Below are 17,615 nucleotides of genomic sequence, written 5' to 3'. Positions count from 1 at the left end.
CATGTTGGTGGGCTTGTTCTTGTTAGTAATCCAATTCCCCAGTTAACAGTCATTAAACCATCAGACCAGAAAAACTTTCTCGGAGTAAACTAATGTTAAGCAGAGAGCAAGGTGTGACATTCACACTCCACAGAAGAAAGCTCAAACCTCTGTGTAACTAAGCACTACTTAGTGGTAGATGTATTTAATCATCTACTATGTTACCACTTTGCTTACTGAAAGCTTTAAGTGTGGCCATTCATTTTTCCCTTCCTTCCACTATGCAGTTTCAGTGACATTTTCAGAATTTATAAACATCATGGAAAGACCCAGCATCTCTTCTTTTTGGAGGTACAGCTTCAAAACAGTTATTCTGCAGGCTGACTACTTCATATTATACTAAAGTAAACCTATTTGTAATAATGCTTTAGAAGGGTTCTACCTCAGCTAATGAATAACTTGCTGCCACGTGCACCTGGATGGAGTCGGGGTAGCAATATGTAATGCGATGATTTGCAGAAGATTGGGGAAAATTCTTCAAATGTATGGCATAGTAAAAATGTATTACTCTCTATTTCATGTCCTGTTTCAGTTCACTTTAAAAGCAACCATGAAAAACCAAGCAAAGAGAAACAGGTTATGTACAGAGAGTCACTTCACAAATAAATAGTCTTAATTCCAACATCAACAATGTGATTTCCATCTCTATCCTGCAAAACCACGCCAATATTTCATAACAAACTCAAATTTTAGCTGTTTAAAGTATTCATTTCAGCCCTCACTCATTCGGAGATGCCTGCAGGCCAGAATGGAGATGATCAAAAATTTCATGTAGGTATCCTTGGAGCAAATGAGCGATAGTGTGAATTAACAAGGAATACCAGATGTGTTTTCTAAGGTCTCAAAATCAAAATGAAATTCTCATAACATGATGCAAGGGTAGATGTGGGCCCAAAGGGATATTGCAATTTATGTATGCATATTCCAGGAGTATCATTCGTTAGTTCTACTTGGGATTACTTAAACTTGGATAGAGGACAGAACAGTTATAGGCACCAAATGTTAGAGGTATTTCAGGTAGGATAGAGAACAGAATGGAGAGGAGTATCGATTATTGCTGATAGCAGAAGAATTGCAATCAACAAGAGAAGTTGAACAGAAGGGCAGGGATGAGACTATCTAATGTGAGATTAGAGGTAACAGGACAAAAAAATATATAATTGGTTTATGCTATAAGCTAAAGGGTGCAAAGACAGATGTAAATGCCATGAATTGGAAGATTAGCACAATGAATGTAGTCTAATAAAGTTATAATCACAGGCTCAGAGCCAGTGATTATAACTAACTTAAAAGGTAACTTGAATCTCATCCATGGGATAATAAACTGCAAGGAAAGGATGTTATCAGTGCACTGGGAGATGGTCAAAAGGTGTTTGAAAGGAAGTAGTATCAGATTGCATATTCAGAGTCATCAAGTAAGAACTGATAAAAAAAGAAAAGAAAATGTTATGAACTAACTAAATATAATAAAAATGATCAGTAGACTTAGGAGCAATACAAAGCACAGGCAAAATGGGGTGACTTGCATGGTAAAGAAGACAAAATCAAATTATGAAAGGTAATTAGCTGAGCAGTCAAAGAAAATCCCAGAGTTCTTTCTCTGTGTGGTAGGTAAAGGAAGGAATAATTATAGTTGGATAATGTTAACGAATTTTGATGATAAGAAGATAACAGAAGCAGAAAGAAAAGTTAATTACTGAATGGTTACTTTGTGATGGTGTTATCCAAATGGATTATTACAATAACAGAGACTAATGTGATAATAGAGGCAGATAACTGGTGGCATTTAGGATATTTCAAAATCTTATTGTGAATATAACAGAGTTGGTTGGGATACCAGAATATGAATTACTGGCAAGTGCAGAAGAATTGGCAGTGGCTCTAACCAAGCATTTAAATTCACATGTTATCTCTAATAAGATATCAGGAGAGTGAAAAGCAGAAAAATTAGTTCGGTTATATAAAGGATGCTCCAAGACAGAGGTAGTAGCAAATTATAGACTGATTATTACCTCAGAAATGATAGCTAAGATATTGGAAAAGTTGGTTAAAGGTAAAATTCAGAAATAGTTGAATAGGGAAATAGCATCATTTTGTGTAGGATAGGTCTTGCTTTAGTAATTGACTCAACACAATAAAGTGACAGTTGAATTGGATAAAAGAAATGGCCACATGACAATAGTGTTGGATTGTGCAAAGGCATTTAACAGGATGCAAGTAAACTGAACCAGATGGGAATGATATGAAGCTGGTGACAGATAAAAGGATGGCTGACAGATAGACATCAAGAATATGGTGTATGGTGGAGTAGAATGTAGGAGAATACAGGTGGCCAGTGGTGTGCAACTGGACTCTGTACTGGGACCACTGCTATTTAACTTGCACATTAATGATATAGGAAATGATTTCAGGGAGAATATCCAGTTTGCTCATAATGCAAATCTGAGTAGTTCAATAGTTAATAAAACTGATGTAGATTTCCTGCAGGATGATTTAAATAGATCAACAATGCAGGTAAAGGATAATGGTTATTAGTTTAATATGGCAAAGTATAAGGTTATGTACTTGGAGATAAAAAGGTTGCAAGCTGTATATTACATTGATGGAACTGGAATGCAGGAAATTGAGGAAGCCAGGGATTTAGGGATGATGCAAACAGACAGTTGAAATTCAGAAGGCATATTGCAAAATAGTAAGTAGGGCAAAATAGCTTGGTGGATCACTTGGATTTTGAAGAACACACTGACAAATAGAAATAGAGAAGTTACTATACCTTTTTATGAGGCTTTGATATGTTCAAAGTTTTTTTCACTTGGTTATACTATAAATTAAAGATGCCAAGAAATTATGTTCTTGGTTTCATCTTTTATCCAAGTGTAAGCAAATGAAGTTTGCGTGCAAAGTAACTTCACGACTGGGCTACTTGTATATAGAGGCTGATGACTTCACATTAATTGCCTTATTATCCCATAATGCATATAAGGATATGTGCATTGCATTATGGGATACTAAAGCAATTGATGTGAAGTCATCAGCTTCTATATACAAGTAGCCCAGTCATGAAGTTACTTTGCACACAAACGTTTACTTACACTTGAATAAAGGATGAAACCAAGAATATAATTTCTTGGCATCTTTAATTTTTAGAGGCTTTCATATGGCCACATCTTCACTGCTGCATATAGATTTGATCACCTCTGGGTTTCCAGAGGAGAGTGACCAAGATGGTGAGTCTGGGAATGTTTACTGTGAGTATAAATTAAAGATGTGGATTACAAGGCTTAACTGATAGGTGGAAATGAAGAGATATAATGGAAATAAAAGTTACAAAAGATGTTTTGTAGGATTGATGCAAAAGAAATTTGTCAGTATATGAAAAGGGGTAATCCCTCAAGGTTGTTTAAGTGCATGGTTATTAGCAAGGAAAAGCTAAATTCCTTCCCCCCCCCTTGGGGTGGTATGAACAAGAGGTTGCCAGAATGGGTTGCCAGAGATACATAATGCTTTAACCATGAATGAGTCTAATGAAAGACATGATAGTATTTTGTGAATAATGCTGACTATGGAGCTCTTGTGATAAGTCTTCAAACTTCATAGAGATGCTCATATAATAATGATAATAATATGCCATGTTAGTGGATTTTCATCTTAGAATCTCCTCTGTTTGATCATCTTGAACTAAAAATCTTGCTTCCCCATTTTGTCAGATTCTTTTAGAATTTACAAGTGATTTAGAATTGAACTTCACGGTAATGTCAATGATGGTAGATTGGCAGAAGAATGACCATTTTATAATTAGCATTTCAAGGATGTTTTATGTAGAACTTGATATGAAAACCTAACGTTAAGTGTTGATGGTTATTCATAACAGTGCTTTGTGGTATTTTTGAGGAACAAAATAAACAAATAATTTATTGAGTTACTAATATTTTTCTGGATTCAAATCAGCATCTTCAACTCTGGTAAAACATGCATCACTTTGACTTCACTGATGCATGCTTCAGTGAAGTCAAACCAAATGTGGTCATAGAATCACTCCTCCAAATCTTTGGCAAATTAATGCAACTATACTTCTTGAAGTTACTGGAATGTTTGATAACTGATGCTGATTCTCCAAATAGAGTGTCAGAACTTAGTGACTTATGTGCAGCATAAGTCACTAAGTTCTTTATCTTCTTCTTTTATTTAATTCTCTTCAGGACTAGCAGACAGTGCCAGTCCTGACCTGTCATATGGAGTGAATGCATTTTGTGTTCTTCAAGGTAGATGTTAATAAATTTATTGGTCTGTCCAAAGTAGGCTAAATTCCAATGATACAGCTCTTGCCAGAGAACTAAGCTATCATAGCAACATTTTTTAGCTAGTGGCTACAACATTTATGAAATGGACACAATACTGCATGCCCCCCCCATCCTTCCCACATCTGACACACAAGATCACAACAAAACTATCCCCATCCTTTATATCTGGAGTACATCTGTAAAGATGGTTCAAGTTCTCCATACCACTTTCAGACTACACATCCAGCTAACAATCTTCATTTGTTCTTCAAAGGACTAGCTTCTTCCTCTTGCACTTTCTAAAATGTATGAGTTCTTTGTGTATGCAACTTAGCCTGCTTTGGACAGACCAATTGATCTGTTCATTTAGCTTAGAGAACATAAAAATACATTCACAATTAGGACTGGCAAACCATGGTCTGGATACTCCTTTACAGAGGATTAATAGAAGAATACAACTGCATTGCATAGAAGTTGTGGGTCTGTGAAACTGTTTTTAGAATCAGTATCAGCTGTGAAACATTATCCTTATTTCAAATAATACAGCTACATTAATTTGCCAAAGATCTGAAAGACGAGTCATTCTAGGACCACATTTACCTTTACTTCTCTGAATTAACATAATTTTTATCTGGCACTTGGAAGGTGTTTTGATAGAACATTAGTTCCTTTTCAGTTACAATCTGAATTGCTTCTACTAAAATCTAATTGAGTGCTGTATTCTTTACTTGGAATTTGTGCTCTGAGAATGCTAGTTTGAAATCCAGTAACATATTTTGCACGTTTGATGAGAGAAGGATGGTGAGAAAGACAGGCGAAAAAATGTTAAAAAATCAGGAAAAAAGAAAAAGAGCGATTTGACAACCGTAACGGATGTTAAAAGGGACGAAAGTGAGGCGGAAAGAAACGAAATTGAGAGAACGAATGAAAGTAGAAATGGCGTGATGCAGAAATCAAAAGAATGAATGATAGCGAAAAAAGAATGACTGATGGCGAAAGTTGGACGCATGTTGGAACGAAAGTACTGAACCAAAGAAAGATGAATGACAGTAAAAGTGAGAAGAATGATAGCGAAAGTTGGACGCATGTTAGTCCGAAAGTACGGAAACAAAGAAAGATATGTGAGAGTGAAAGTGAGAAAAATGATAGTGAAAGTTGGACGTATGTTGGACCGAAAGTACGGAAACAAAGAAGGATGAATGAGAGGGAAAGTGAGAAGAGGGGATCGAGAGTTAGAAAGTTAGAAAGATTTAATGATAGAGTGAATGTGTCGCGAGGTTCGGAAGGTGAATTGGATTGGATGAAGCAAGAAATGAAATGGATGCGGAATGAAATTAAGAGAATTCAGGTCAAAACTATTAAAATAAATCATGATGGCATGAAAGAGTTAACAAAAGATGAGCGAGTGGCGTTGTATGGCGACTCCATTATTAAAAGTGTGCTAGAGGATAAAATGCACAAGGTATGTTTTCCAGGCGGTAAAATGAGTAGAGTGATTGAGGCATTGAATATGAGGCGGGAACAAGCAAAAGAGTTAATTGTATTAATTGGTACAAATGATTTGAGAGAGAACAAAGAGCATGTCAAAATGAATGTCAGGAGACTGCTTGGAAAGATAAAGGAGAATAGTGTGACAGGAAGGGTGGTCAGTGTGTTGCCTAGGTATGATTGTGGTGAAATGAGGCGGAGAGCAAGGATTATGAATGATATTCTGGCTGAAATGTGTGAGGAGATGGGAGTACAGTTTGTTAATGTGTTGAATGAGTTTGAGGGACGAAGTGAGCTGTATGGGAGCGATGGACTGCATTTGAGTGGTTATGGTGTGAGTCGCATGGAGAGACTGCTGCTGGAAAGTGGAGAAGTGAATAGAGAGAATGAATCAGATCGAGAGGGGAGTGATGTGGAAGAGCAGGAGAGTAAGACAGGAGAGATTGAAGGAGTGGAAATGAATGGGGAAGTGAGTGGTATGAGTATAGAAAATGAGAGAATGGGTGTACAAGAGGAGCAGGGAAACGGGGAGGCTCAGGGTGGACAGGGATACACAGCGTGAGAAAGGTGGATGCTCCAAGAGGAGGTGAGAGCATGTGTAGGCAGGAAAGTAATGGGATGATCAGGGATCAAAAGGAAACAGATGGAATTGCAAAGGGTTCTAAAATGAGGAAGCAGAAAGGGAAATGGCCCCAGTCCAGCATGGAGAGATCACATCGAGTGAGTGGTATCAGTGGAACTAGCTGTAGATCCAGAAATGAGTTGTTGTGTTTGTATACCAATGCTAGAAGTATAAGGAACAAGGCGGATGAAATGGTTGCACTAATTGTGTCTGTGCACCCAGAGATTGTCAGAACAAGTGAGACATGGTTAGATGAGGATGACATCCTGACAGGAATAGAAATGGAAAGGTATGATGTGTTTCGTGAGGATAGAAGGGGTTAAAAGGGAGGGGGAGTGCTATTGATGATAGAGAAAGAGTTATGTCCATACAAGGTAGAGATGCAAGAGGGAAATGGGGCCAGTGGTTTTGAGGCAGTATGGTGTGAGATAGAGGTAAATAGAATCAAATACTTGGTGGGATGTTGTTATAGACTTGGTAATGTGGATGGTGGTGATAATGAAATGTATAATCAAATTAGCCAAGCAAATAAGAAAAGGGTGATCATTATGGGTGATTTTAATTATGGCAATATAGACTGGAATGAAGAGATAGCAACTGGAAGTAAAGAAAATAAGTTTCTTGAGTTTTTGAGGGATAACTACCTCAGACAGTATGTAACAGAGGGCACAAGAGGATTAAGGGTCTTGGATTTGGTCATCTCATCGGAGAATGTAATTATCAATGAGGTATCAAATCATCCACCAATTGGTGAAAGTGACCATGAGGTGATTACTTGGGTGGTTGCCAGCAGTGCAAGGACCCCTGTGAGAAAAGGGTATATGTGGAACTACAAGGGGGGGGGGGGATTATGAAGAGCTCAGGAGACAGCTTGCAGGTGTAGCATGGAATGAGGAGTTAGCTGGAAAAGAGATCAATGCAGCTTGGGGGATTTTCAAAAAATATTTAGTGGATGCAATGTCTAAATGTATACCACGGGTGAGAAGGTTAAATAAGGTAGGTGTAAGATGGATGAATAAAGAGATTAGGCATGCAATACAGAGAAAAAGGGCATTGTGGAGGCAGCATAAGAGAAGTGGAAGTAACCAATTTCATGAGGTCTACAAAGACCAGGCAAGGACGGTGACTTGGTTGGTGAGAGTAGCTAAAGAGAGCTATGAACAGCAGTTAGCTAATGAAGCTAAAAAGAATCCTAGGGAGTTTTTTCGATATGTAGCCAGCAAAAGAAAGAATGATTATGGAAGGATGACATTGATTGGAGGAAATGGTATAAACACAGCTGTTGCAGAATGTGTGGTGGAGATACTTAATGAGCAGTTCATAAAGATCTTTCAATCTTGTGATTGTGACTTCATGGAGAGATTAAGAGCAGTTGATGATGGGGAGGAGAGACTGACTGTAAGTGAGGAAGAGGTGTTTGGGGAGTTGAGTAAACTAGATGTAAATAAGGCTGTGGGACTTGATAATATATCACTGCGTATTCTGAAGGACTGTGCCAGAGAGTTGACACTTGCCTTGACATATTTTTTTAATACGAGTCTTGCACTTGGTCAAGTCCCTAAAGAGTGGAAGGAGGGCAAGATTGTGCCACTTCATAAAGGAGGTGATCGAACTCAAGCATCAAACTATAGGCCTATCTGTGTGTCAGGTGTTGTGGTTAAGTTGTTGGAGAAGCTTGTGAGAACTAGGATCCAGAGTTGGGTTGACAACAATGGTATAATCTTTGATGGACAGCATGGATTTGCTAAAGGGAGGTCGTGTTTTAGTAATCTACTTACTTATTACAATAAAGTGACTGCTTCCTTGGACAGAGGAGAAGGATACACAGTAACATACTTTGATTTTGCAAAAGCTTTTGATAGAGTACCTCATGAGAAGTTGACAGTCAAACTAGAGCAGATGGGGTTGGATATTAGATTAGTGCATTGGATTGGAGACTGGCTATCTGATAGGTATCAACAAGTTGTGTATGGGGGTGCAATATCCAGGAAAAGGAAAGTCACTAGTGGAGTGCCTCAGGGATCTGTTTTAGGGCCATTACTATTTAACTTGTATATTAATGATATTGGCGAAGATTTGGATGGAGATATTCAGTTGTTTGCAGATGATGCAAAGTTGAGACGAACTATAAAGAGTAGTGAAGATGTTGTGGCCTTGCAAGAAGACTTGAATAAATTGAGTGATTGGGCAAGCAAATGGGGATGTGAGTTCAATGTTGCAAAATGTAAGGTTTTAAAATTTGGAAAACAAAGATGGGATGCAGAATTTATGCTTGGTGAGAATATATTGTTGGAAGTAGAGGAAATAAGAGATCTGGGAGTGATAGTGAATAAGGATCTAAAATTTAGGGGACACATCACCAAAATTGTGAAGACAACACAAAGACTTCTGGGAATGATGAGGAGGACACTGACGTGTAGAAGTAGGGAGATTCTTGTTCCATTGTATAAGGCTTTGATTAGGCCACACATGGACTGTTGTGCCCAGATTTGGTCACCTGGTTTTCAGAAGGATGAAAAGATGTTGGAAAGGGTCCAAAGGCGACTGACTAAGGTAGTTTCTGATCTCTGGAATGTCGAGTATGAGGAAAGATTGAAGAGATGTAATTTGCAGAGTCTAGTGGACAGGAGGAAGAGGCGAGATATGATAGAGACCTACAAGTTGGTAAGGGGTTGTTATAGGATCAATGGTGGAGAAGTTCTACAGAGAATAGTGGGAGATCAGGGGAGAACCAGAGGTCATCCCTGGAAACTGTATAAAGAGGGTGTGAGTAGGGGAGTGAGAGGCAGGTTTTTTTTGTGCAGAGTTGTGAATGATTGGAATGCCTTGCCTGAGAGTGTGGTGTCTGCAAGGAGTTTGAATATGTTTAAGACCCGGTATGATGAGATGTGTGTGAGATAAAAGCACCTCCTAGATAATTCTTTGACTCCATGAGGTCTTGTTTAATAATAATAATAATAATAATAATAATATTAATAACTTGGTGTATTATGTACTTTTGTTCCTCTGCTGTTGTTTATAAAGTACTTTCATGAATAGATGCTATGAGCATGCTTTGGTGGTCCTATTACTAGTGTGAATTTTTGTGTCGAATTTATTGTGTTGTTATAATTTTATTTTTGCTTTATTGACTACATTGTGATTTAGAACAGCGTTCTTCAACCTTTTTACACCTGCGGACCGTGGAATATAGGAAAAATATTTCGCAGACCGGCTGACGGCTAAGACAGAAACATAAACCAATGTAGATAGTATTTTATTTATTAAATCCAGTGTTATAAAATTACAATTTTTAGCTAGTGCAACATCTGCTGCTGCTTAGAGGTTAGAAAATTTTATATACATGGGTGGAGCGTTGTTTCTGAGAGACGAAGTGCTGCAATAACATCCATTCGATTTCTGTGTTTGTTTTTTATTACTGACATGGCTGAAAAAGTCTTTTCACACAAATAAAAAGTCGAAAAAACGATCAACAATTTGATAGCTTTATAACTCAGAAATGGTTATTCTTTTTCGTGATATCCAAAATTGAGACAATGATTGCATTTTATGTCTGGACACCAGAGTGACATCAGAAGACAACTCGATCAGCTTTTCACGAGAATCAAGTGCGCATGATTTTATATCTTCCAAGTCGGGATTATTAATCCAGAGGTTACCTTTACGAGGATCCTCATTTTCAGGGAAATAATTATTAAAGTTTTCAGTTAATGCCCTTAAATGTTGACTGATTATGTTGAGTATGACTTTCTTGTTGACATCAGTGGCAATCAAAAATTCTCCCAAAAGTGGAAACATTTCTATATCTTCCTCTTGTATGTGACTATCCCAAAGAGCCAGCTTTTTTTTTTGAACGCATCCATTTTATTTCTCAGTGTAAAAATATAAATATTTGTATAAGACCCCTGAAGAGAAATATCAAATTTGTTAAGAAGGCTAAATATGTCTGCCATATATGCAAGCTTAGCCATCCATTCCTCATTGAACAAAGGCTCTACTAGGTCAGATTTTTGCTCTCGCAGAAACTGCTTTACTTCTTCCCTCAGTTTGAAAAGGCGTGCAAGAACCCTTCCTCTCGATAACCACCTCGCTTCTGCATGGAGAAGGAGATGTTGGTGGTGTGAGTCCATACTCTCACACAGTGTTGGGAACAGCCTGGAGTTCATAGCTCGACTACAAATTTCATTAATGATCTTCACCGTGTCATTCATCACAGTGTTTAGTTCAGTAGAAAGCTTCTTTGCAGCTAGGTGATCCCAGTGGATCATACAGTGAGTGGACAAAACTTCTCTGTGTGCAACTTCCTTTATTTTTGCAACTACTCCTGAGAAATGTCCAGTCATGCTCGCAGCACTGTCCTTACACACTCCGATGCATTTGCTCCGGTCTAAGCCCTGCGCTTGAAAATACCCATCAAGAGCATTAAATATCTCTGAACTAGTGGTCTGTCCAGGTAAGTCAAGGCAACAAAGAAGTTCTTCCCTTAAGTCTTCATCTTCACTATACCTGACGAAGCAAAGTAGGATAGGATAGCATGGTTACTCCCGTCAGTTGATTCATCAAGTTGAATTGCAAAACATCTCGATTTCTTTATCCCCTCTACAACTTGCTTTTCAATTTCAGTGGCCATATCAATAATTCTCCTCTCAATGGTGGTGTCCGAAAGCGATATAGCCTCCAGTTTTTTAGTGGCTTGAGGACCCAAAATTTCTCGTACGACATCTAAGATGCAAGGCTTTGCTAACTCCTCACCAATAGTAAACCGTTTTTTGTTTTAGCTATTCGAAGAGCAACTAAATAAGACACTCGAAGCAGCGACTTGTCACTAGTCATCATCATTTTCATTTCACTTTTCTGACTTTTCATGTGGTCATGCAATCTTTGAAAAAGTCCAGTGGCTTATCAATAAAATCTTCGAATGCAAATGATGAGCAAGTTTGGAAGGTTTCATACTGTTATTTTGATAGAATTTCGGAACACACTACACACAAAGGGCATGGCAATAGTTCACTTCCAGGGGCTACAATGAAACCAAGCTTTAAATAGTCCTTGTCGAAATGCCAAACAAATTTTCCTTTTCTTTTTTTGGTTCATCACTACTTTTCTCCTGAATATTGTCCTTGCCTCTACTAAAGAAGGTTAAACAGTTTTGCTGTTTGACTTTTTTTGTCTCCATTTTGTAGGGTTTCAAATTTTATGAAAGAAATAACTTGTTTTCCGAAATACCACAACACAATATTAGAAAACAATACGGACAAGCGCAATAAAATAAGAATTTTTGTGACGTGTTGATGACACGTTGCAAAACAGGCCTGTTGCCTGTCATCAACAGGCAAGCTGATGCAATACTGGCATTTGACGGTGTGCACTTCGCCTATACTTCGGGTGCTACATTGTCACGTGCAGCGTCCGGCTTCCCCTGCAACAATGTAGCGCCCGAATCATGTAGCCGCTACATGATTGGGGAGAAATTTTTGGTGGACTTCCAGGAAATTTCTGCGGACCACAGGTTGAAAAACAAGGATTTAGAAGATTTAGGTTGTGTAATGGCCTCATATGTTAATTTCATAGGAAGATTTCAGCAAGAACGCTGCCAGTTCAGATAAGTTTTTTGGTTAATCAAAAAACTTATCTGAGTTTTTTTATGTGTGGGAGTTGCTGTAGTTATTATTATTATTATTATTATTATTATTATTAGACACCTCCAGGGAGTCCAAAGACTCATCGAGGGAGGGCACTTGCTCTACAACTCTATCTCTGCAACTCAATCCAACAACTGACTGCAACTACACCAATGCCATCTACTGCCAACCACCACCACTAGTATTTCCAAAGACAATGACAAACATCCATGCCCACGGTGGGATTTGAACCCGCAGCCTTTTGACTGGAGAGCGGATACGCTAACAACTTGGCTAGCCAGGGTGGTCATTATTATTACATGCCACCTCCAGGTTGTCCAAGGACTCATTGCAGGAGGGCATTCTATCATCCCAAGAGTGATAATTACAGCAATTAAGTATCATTTAATTAATTATCAGCAACCAACTAACAGATAATTAGAGTTTTGAAGGCTGTATGCTTTCTTGTAGTGCTTGTGTGTGTGTGTGCTTGTTTGTTTTCAGTCGTCTTGCAAAGAATTAATACATATACTAATGGGTATTGAAAGGGAGATGGCATCTACATTGTCTGTTCATGAAGTAAATTTTAATTTAGTTGTCTTATGAAATGTGAGGTGTGCTACATGTACTAATTTTTGTTATGTGAATACGTGCTGGATTTCTACTGTTGATGGAAGGAGAGTGTGCCATAAATGTCGACATGATGGCTGTTAATGTATCAGATGATCACTCATGCTCATCTGATAGTGAAGAGAGATAATGTGAAAAAGCAGTGAGGTGGTAAGAAAGTTACGAAAATGCAGGTGAGTGATCTGATGAAAGAAGCACTGTGTGTGTGTGGTAGCATGAATGATGTAAGCATTATGAGCTTATTTTCACTATGCTCATATTGGAATAGTAGAAGAATGAAGACAGAATGGTAAAGAAGAAAAAGTATGAAAAAAAATATGAACAGGAGTGAAGATATTAGAAAAGAACTGGTAAGGTTAGGAACGAATTGAGGCATGTATAGAGTGAGATAAGACATTTAAAGAAGAGATTGATGGTTACAGGTGTAAGAAGCAAGGTGCCACTGGTAGATGAATCAAAAATGAATAATTGCAGTGGATTGGTGGAAAGCAGTGTAGTGTTCATGAGGACCCTCTGGTAAAAGATGTTAAAATGCCTGTTACCGAGATTCAAAGCAAAACTCTAGTGACAACATGGCTGCCATCACTACAATGCTTGCATATTGTAATAGTCTATGGGATAAGAACATTACTATAGACAAACATATAATAATCCCAGCCTGGTTGGCCGAGCAGTTAGTGTATCCGCTCTTCAACCAAAAGGCTGAGGGTTCGAATCCCACTGTGGGCATGGATGTTTGTGATTATCCATGGAAATATCATGTGGGCATGGATGTGGATTGTCTGTGGCAGTAGATGGCATTGGTGTAGTTGGTGGATTGAATTGTGGAGTAGGTGTCCTCCCTCGATAAGTCTTTGGACTCCCTGGAGGTGTCACATAATAATAATAATAATAATACACCTGAAACACCATTTCTATGTAAATCCCCAAGGATTACAATGTATATAAAGAAAATTTATTGCTTCTTTGAGAATAGAAACAGTAGAAGAGAGGAAATGAGAGAGAGTTATTGGAATAATAGAAGAGGAGAGAATAGAAACAGTAGGAGAGAGGGAATGAGAAGCATGCGAGGGAGGGCTAGAACCAGGGATAGAGTGATGCCACGATGGCAAGCAAGTAGGGGAACATAGAGAGAAAGTGTTAGAGGAGAGAGAGAGAGAGAGAGTGAGGGATATAGGTGAGCAATCTAGCAACACAGTGGTAAGAGGCATGATGCATGGAAACTTGATGATCCATGGTGTCGAAGCTAGGATGCCAGAGGAGTGTTTGCCGGGAGTAATGACAGAAAGTGTGGCTATGGCAATTAAGCGAAATGAAAGGGTGGATGAGATGATTGTGATGGTGGGCACGAGTGACTTGAGAGGCAGTGTAATTCGGGTGGCAAGAGATTTGAGATTCCCTATTATTATTATTATTATTACTCCAAGACCTCATGGAGTCAAAGACTCATCTGGGAGGTCCTTTTATCACACACACACACACACATCTCATCCTACCATGTCTTAAACACACTCAAACTCCTAGCAGACACCACACTCTCAGGCAAGGCATTCCAATCATTCACAACTCGGAATGAAAAAAACCTGCCTTTCACTACTCTACTCGCACCCACTTTATACAGTTTCCAGGGATGACCTCTGGTTCTCCCCTGATCTCCCACTATTCTCTGTAGAACTTCTCCACCATTGATCCTATAACAATCCCTTACCAACTTGTAGGTCTCTATCATATCTCGCCTCTTCCTCCTGTCCACCAGACTCTGCAAATTACATCTTCTCGATCTTTTCTCATACTCGACATTCCAGAGGTCAGAAACTACCTTAGTCAGTTGCCTTTGGACCCTTTCCAACATCTTTTCATCCTTCTGAAAATCCGGTGACCAAATCTGGGCACAATAGTCCATGTGTGGCCTAATCAAAGCCTTATACAACGGAACAAGAATCTCCCTACTTCTACACGTCAGTGTCCTCCACATCATTCTCAGAAGCCTTTGTGTTGTCTTCACAATTTTGACAATGTGTACCCTAAATTTTAGATCCTTATCCACTATCACCCCCAGATCTCTTATTTCCTCTACCTCCAACAATATATTATCACCAAGCATAAATTCTGCATCCGATCTTTGTTTTCCAAATTTTAAAACCTTACATTTTGCAACATTGAACTCACATCCCCATTTCTGTGCCCAATCACTCAATTTATTCAAGTCTTCTTGTAAGGCCAAAACATCTTCATTACTCTTTATGGTTCGTCCCAACTTTGCATTATCTGCAAACAACTGAATATTTCCATCCAAATCTTTGCCAATATCATTAATATACAAGTTAAACAGTAATGGCCCTAAAACAGACCCCTGAGGCACTCCACTAGTGACTTTCCTTTTCCTGGATATCGTACTCCAATACACAACTTGTTGATACCTATCACATAGCCAGTCTCCAATCCAATGCACTAATCTAATATCCAACCTCATCTGCTCTAGTTTGACTATCAATTTATCATGAGGTACTCTATCAAAAGCCTTTGCGAAATCTGAGTATATTACTGTGTATCCTTCTCCTCTGTCCAAGGAAGCAGTCACTTTATTGTAATAAGTAAGTAGATTACTAAAACATGACCTTCCCTGAGCAAATCCATGCTGTCCATAAAATCAAAGATAATACCATTGTTGTCAACCCAACTCTGGATCCTAGTTCTCACAAACTTCTCCAACAACTTAACCACAACACCTGACACACAGATAGGCCTATAGTTTGATGCTTGAGTTCGATCACCTCCTTTATGAAGTGGCACAATCTTGCCCTCCTTCCACTCCTTAGGAACTTGACCAAGTGCAAGACTCGTATTAAAAAAATATGTCAAGGCAGGTGTCAACTCCCTGGCACATTGCTTCAGAATACGCGGTGATATATTATCAAATCCCACAGCCTTATTTACACCTAGTTTACTCAACTCCCCAAAAACCTCTTGCTCACTCACAGTCAGTCTCTCCTCTCCATCATCAACAGCTCTCAATCTCTCCATGAAGTCACATTCACAAGATTGAAAGATTTTATGAACTGCTCATTAAGTATCTCCACCACACATTCTGCAACAGCTGTCTTTATACCATTTTCTCCAATCAATGTCATCCTTCCATAATCATTCTTTCTTTTGCTGGCTACATATCGAAAGAACTCCCTAGGATTCTTTTTTGGCTTCATTAGCTAACTGCTGTTCATACCTCTCTTTAGCTACTCTCACCAACCAAGTCACCCTCCTTGCCTGGTCTTTGTAGACCTCATGAAATTGGTTATTTCCACTTCTCTTATGCTGCCTCCACAATGCCATTTTTCTCTGTATCGCATGCTTTTATCTCTTTATTCATCCTTCTCACACCTACCTTATTTAACCTTCTCACTCTTGGAATACATTTAGACATTGCATCAACTAGATAGTTTTTGAAATTCCCCAAGCTGCATTGATCAATTTTCCAGCTAACTCCTCATTCCACGCTACACCCTCAAGCTGTCTACTGAGCTCTTCATAATCACCCCCCCCCTTGTAGTTCCACATATACCCTTTTCTCACAGGGGTCCTCGCACTGCTGGCAACCTCCCAGGTAATCACCTCATGGTCACTCTCACCAATTGGTGGATAGTTTGACACCTCATTTATAATTACATCCTCTGATGTGATGACCAAATTCAAGACCCTTAATCCTCGGGTGCCCTCTGTTACATACTGTCTGAGGTAGTTATCCCTCAAAAACTCAAGAAACTCATTTTCTTTACTTCCAGTTGCTATCTCATCATTCCAGTCCATATTGCCATAATGATCACCCTTTTCTTATTTGTTTGGCTAATTTCACTATACATTTCACTATCACTACCATCCACATTACTTGGTCTATAACAACATCCCACCAAGTATTTGATTCCATTCACATCTATCTCATATCATACTGCCTCAAAACCGCTGGCACTATTTCCGTCTTGCATCTCTACTTTTGTATGAAAATAACTCTTTCTCTATCATCAATAGTTTCATCAAGAGGAATCAAATGTTTCTTCTTGATCCCTGGTCATCTCATTCCTTTCCTGCCTACACATGCTCTCACTTCCTCTTGGAGCATCCACCTTTCTCACACTCTGTACATACTTAAGATTGTACAAAAGAAAACACAAAAAGGAAAGATACTGCATGTATGTTCCCTGGGTATGATAATGACTAGCTGAGTAGAAGAGCAGTAAAAATGAATAGTGTGATAGCCAGAATGTGTCAGAAGAAAGGATTGGAATACATGAATTCTTGGAGGGCATTTGTGGACAGAAAGGAACTGTATGCTATAGACTGCTTGCATTTGAATGAGGAAGGATGTAGGCATTTGGAAAGATTGCTGTTTTCTGAATGAGTCGGTGTGTTCATGCAGGAAAACTAGAACTCCCAGGGTGGATGGTAGCAGGGGTGGACTCTTGTGGGAATGGTAGCTTGTGTGGGGGGGGGGGACATCAGGTAACTCTGAGTCCAGTGGAGTCTGGAGGGGATAATGATAGGTATAAAATAGTGTAATTTTTATGTTTTATACTAATGCCAGGAGTATCCAGAATAGACATGAATTAGTGCTACTGATAGCATCAGCCTGTCTGAAGATTATTGGGATCCTGAGACGTAGTTGATGGAAGATGATTTAATAACAGGAATAGAAGTAGCAGAGGATAGCATTTTTTGGCAGGATAGGAAGGGAAAACATAGCAGTGGAATACTGCTTATGATAAGTGATGACTTATGTCCTCTAAGAGTGGAGACTTTTGGAAGGTAGTGACACTACTGGTTTTCAAAGCATATGGTGTGAGGTAGAAGTGGACAAGACATGATATCTAGTGGGGTGTTGCTACAAGTCAAGGAGCACAGAAGGTGAGGAGCAGGAGATGTTTAGGCAGTTGAACTTGGCAA

At 38.9% G+C, this 17,615-nt stretch overlaps 1 protein-coding gene across 1 annotated transcript in view; it reads left to right on the top strand.

The window, feature by feature from the left end:
• Positions 1 to 17,615, top strand: part of LOC150099739 (basigin-like) — a 290,188-nt gene that overhangs the window by 127,116 nt on the left and 145,457 nt on the right. The gene's annotated exons all lie outside the window — the stretch shown is intronic.

Source organism: Typopeltis vanoorti, chromosome 14, assembly GCF_054136105.1.
Source record: "Typopeltis vanoorti isolate ZY-2024b chromosome 14, IOZ_Tvanoo_1.0, whole genome shotgun sequence".
Lineage (NCBI taxonomy): Eukaryota > Metazoa > Arthropoda > Arachnida > Uropygi > Thelyphonidae > Typopeltis > Typopeltis vanoorti.
The sequence above is the reverse complement of the archived record's forward strand: the minus strand, read 5'-3'. Positions and strand labels throughout refer to the sequence as shown.